Below are 5,131 nucleotides of genomic sequence, written 5' to 3'. Positions count from 1 at the left end.
TTTCATCGGAATCGATTTTAATTGAATCGAAAAGTTTTAAAGACGTGTTTTCTTTTTTTTTTCCATTGCACTAATTCACCCCCCCTCTTGGTGCCAACCCTTGATCCTAACAAGGTATCAGAGCCTCATGATTTCTCAGTTGGTTTAACACCCAAAAGAAATGGCTCTTTTTGGCTTTCTAGAGGGTCACTCTCTTATTCATCCTCCTTTTTCAATGGGATGAACTATACATATTGAAAAACTCAAATAAGAGATTTCTTGCTTTCTTTGGATTTGAACTTATGGAACATTGCCGAATCTGGTTTTAAAAGGTCTTCTCTTCTAATGAAATATTGTAATGATTTGGACGCTCTATTTTGCGCCTTAGACAAAAACGAGTTTAATCGGGTTTCAACTTGCGAAACGACTTTCGACGTTTGGCATATTCTTGAAACCACTCACGAAGGCACAAGTAGATTAAAAGATTCAAAAATCAACTTTTTAATGCATGATTTTAAACTTTTTCGAATGAAGGCAAGCGAAACCGTTGTTGACATGTACACCCGATTTACAGATGTCGTCAATAGTTTAAAAGCTCATGGTAAAAGTTTTCAAATTTTGAACTCGTTAACAAGATCTTAAGATCTCTTTCTAAAACTTGGGAATCTAAAGTAACGGCAATACAAGACACAAAATATTTAAATATTTTTTCACTTGAAGAACTTATCGGTTCATTGATGACATATGAAATGGTGCACAATGCATATTATGAACATGATGAACAAAACCACCTTCTAAAGAACAAGAAGGATTTAGTACTTAGAACAATTGAAGACCACTCGAGCATAAGCTCAAGTGATGGTGAACTTGAACTCACTAAGAAATTTAAAAAGTTAATGAAACAAAAATTAAAGAACAAAAAGAACGCAACTATTTGCTTTGAACGCAAGAAGAAGAACACAAATTGGGATGAATCAAGCTCCTCCGAAGACGAGGAGAAAATCATCAAAGGCGAGGTGGCAAACTACGCCTTAACGGCTTTGACGATAAGGTAATCAAAATCCCCCTAATTTATTTCGAAATTACATGATGCTTTTCATGAGTTATTTTTAATTTAGTTTAGAATAATTAATTTTCTTATAAATTACATATTTAAAAATAAAAATACAAAAATTTTGATCATGCTAGTAATTTTGAAAATGATAATGAAAATTACATGTTTAATGAAAATGCAAGAATAAAATTGGATTATGCTTACTTTTCTAATGATTTTAAAAATAATCATGAAAAATACATATTTTATGATAAACAAACAAAATGATTTTGATTGAAAATATGAAATCATGCTTGATGAAATAATGTAATTTGAGATCATGCTTAATAAATTTATATTTCGAAATTATTCATGATGATTCTTGCGATTTATGGATTATCGATTTTTACTGTAATGAAAGTTGCTTTTTCGATTTTAAAAATGATGCATGTTTTGATTTGGTATAAATGAAAAAGACATGCTTATATGAAATTGTGTAAGTGTTGACGATTGTATATTTAATGATGCATAATGATCACTCTTAATAAATTTCGAAATTATGCTTGATGATTTTTAAGTAATTTATGGTTTATTGATCTTGATGGTTTTTATGACGAAATTTATTTTTCGATTCTAAATGATAGATGATATATATATATATATTGACATAAAAAGGACAAAGGCATGCTTGTATGAAATAAACTAAAAAGAGGAAAGCTTTCTTCTAAAATTTTTTTTTTATCTTATCAATTTTTCACTACTAGATTGATAAAGTTGTTTAAGTCATTTTGAATCTCTCAAAAAGTGATTTTGATTTGAATGAAAAATTTTCAACCAAATCATGAACTTTTTTTTTTATTTCTGATTTACTAACTTCGATGATCTTGAAAAATGGTTTAAAATTATGCTTGTTATATGTTAAACATTTGAAACCATGTTTTGGTATTATGCATATCTAAGCAATGTTGATTTGATAAATTGAAAGAGTTGAAGATGAATGACGATTTTTCTTTTGAATATAAATCGTGATATGTTATACAAATCATTATTTTGATTTCTTGTCATGTGATTGTATGATATCATGAAATACTCATGATATTGTGTTAATTTGACAAATTGAATGAGTTGAAAATTATGATGAATGTTTGAAAAATAAATGATAGTATCTGTTGAATCTCGGATTTTGATGATGAAGTCAATTGTCATTTGTTATCTAACCTATATGTTGAGATAAGTGTGCAGGATTAAATATGATGACAATAAGATATGCAATAGGAGTTGCGCCGGAGTCAAGACAATGATCACGTTGGGAGTTCGAGAGTTCGACGGAAGTTCGGACAGTCGTCGGAGGTTCTACGGGAACGAATCCGAGAAGTCCATGAGCTTGCCAAAAGAAGCTCGTTGGAACTCGCCAAGTGGATCGTCGCAAGTCCATGAGTTTGCCGGAAGTCCGCAGGAGCATCACCGAGGGTTCATCGGATGATCGACGGAAGTTCGCCGGAAGAAGCGATTGACGCATCGGAGCAAGTTGCAGTAAATATCTTAGGAAAAATCATAGTTAGCACAATGATTAAGTTGGAAATCGGAGGTGATCCCATTAACTTAATCTTGGGGTAATTGGGCCCCTGAAAAAACCCAAATTGGGCTGAATGGATCAACTCATTCGGACCCTGATTTCTGCCAGGCGGTTCAACCGCCCAAGCCAGGAGATGGCACCACTTGGGCTAAGTCTCCGAGCGAGACTGGGCGGTGCAACCGCCCCAGCCAGGAGGTGGCACCGCCTGAGCTCAGTCTCCGAGCGAGACTGGGCAGTGCAACCTCCCTTGACAGGAGGTGGCTCCGCCTGGGCTCGGTCTCCGAGCTCTGGCTGAGCGGTGCAACTGCCTCAGTCAGGTGGTGGCACCGCCTGAGCTCGGTCTTTGAACTCTGGCAGGAGGTGCAACTGCCCCTGACAGGAGGTGGCACCGCCCAGAGGCTCAGTCTTCGAGCTCTGCCAGGCGATGCAACTGCTCTAGTCAGGAGGTGCAACCGTCAGATCCCGGAATTCCGGGAATTGACAGTTTTGAGCTCCAATTTCAAACTGGGTTGGGGCCTGTAAATACCCCACCCATTCAGCACTGAAAGGGCAAAAAATACACACCGAAATCCTGATCTTGTTCTGTGATTTTGAGAGCTCAAAATTTTTGTAAAGGCCAAAAGTTCTTCTCCCTATTTTCTTCCAAGTTCTGAGCTTTAAAGAGAGTAGAGAAAATTCTGTAAGGGTTGTCTCCTAAGCCCGTCAAAAGGAGTGAAACTGTAAAAGGGTGGTTGGCCTTCGCCTATTGAAGGAAGGCCTCTAGTTGATGTCGGTGACCTCGTTGGTGGAGGAAGCCAAATGTGGAGTAGGTTAAGATTGACCGAACCACTCTAAATCTCGATTTGCATTTACTTTGAGCATATTATCTTTACTGCAAACCTCATCTAATGCTTACTACTTTCTGCGCATATACGATCGGGTTTCAAGCTTTGCACCTTCCGAATCGGCGTTTAGACGTAATTTAGTTTTATCGTACGATCATCATATTTCTGTTTGCATTTACGTTTTGATTTCTATCATAACTGCAAACTACCTTTATATCCACGCTTAAACTGCATCCCGCTTAATCAAGTGATTTACGAATCAGCATTTAGACGTAAATCAATTTTTTCGTACGAATATCATATTTCAATTTGCGCCTACTATCTGATCAGAATCATAACTGCAAACTGCATTTATATCTTTGCTGCATCTCGCTTAAACAAAAGTTAAAGTGATTTACGAATCGACTTTCTTACCAAAATCACTTTTAACGAACGAACGCAGTTTTTATTTTAATCATAGATGGTTTTCCGCTACACTAATTCACCCCCCCCTCTTAGTGCTCTTGATCCTAACAAGTGGTATCAGAGCGTGGTTAACTCTCAAATGGATTAAAACCCAAGAGAGATGGCATACGCTGGAAACCAAGAGGGCCATTCTATTACACGTCCACCCATGTTCAATGGGATGGACTACACCTATCGGAAGACCCGAATGATGATCTTTCTTATTTCTATGGATTTTGAAGTTTGGAATCTTGTCAAAAATGGATTTTCGAAGTCTTCTCTTCCAATGATCGATTGGAATGAATTGGAGAAGAAGGCTTTCGCTCTTAATGCAAAGGCTATGAATGCCTTATTTTGTGCGCTTGATAAAAACGAGTTCAACCGTTGATATTTGGCATACACTCGAAGTGACTCATGAAGGCACAAGTAGAGTGAAAGAGTCAAAAATCAATCTTTTGTTACATTGTTTCGAACTTTTCCGGATGAAACCGAGTGAGACTATTGGCGACATGTTTACCCGTTTCATGGATGTCGTCAACGGTCTAAAAGGACTCAAAAAAAGTTTTTCGGATTTTGAGCTCGTAAATAAGATTCTAAGATCCCTTCCTAAGAGTTGGGATCCTAAAGTCACTGCTATTCAAGAGGCGAAAGATCTAAACAACTTTCCTCTTGAAGAACTAATCGGGTCATTAGTGACCTACGAGATGACTTACAAAGCTCATGAAGTGCAAGAAGACATCCTTCCAAAAAACAGGAAGGATATGACACTTAGAACTTCAGAAGACCACTTGAGAGAAAACTCAAGTGATGAGGACTGTGACGATGACTTGGCACTTCTAACAAGAAAATTTAAAAAATTCATTAAAAGAAACAAGTTTAGGAATGACACAAAAAATAAACTTGAACCCAAGAAGGACCAAGTTATTTGCTATGAGTGCAAAAAGCCAGGACACTACAAGAATGATTATCCCCAAGTCAAAAAGAGAACATCAAAGAAGAAGGCGCTCAAAGCAACATGGGATGACTCAAGCGCGTCCGAAGAAGAGGAGTCCAACACCGAGCAAGTTGCTCATTACACCTTAATGGCTATCGGAGAGGAGGGAACAAATTTAATAGATGCAAATTTATCATTTGATGAATTATTAAATGCCTTCCATGACTTATTTGATGAATGCAAGATTATTAGTAGAAAATACAAATTGCTAAAAAAGGAGAATGATAGTCTTACTTATAATTTTGATAAGTTAAAAACTAAATATCATGATAGTTTAGGTT

This window comes from Musa acuminata, chromosome BXJ1-1 (assembly GCF_036884655.1).
Source record: "Musa acuminata AAA Group cultivar baxijiao chromosome BXJ1-1, Cavendish_Baxijiao_AAA, whole genome shotgun sequence".
Lineage (NCBI taxonomy): Eukaryota > Viridiplantae > Streptophyta > Magnoliopsida > Zingiberales > Musaceae > Musa > Musa acuminata.
This window is presented reverse-complemented; position numbering follows the sequence as displayed.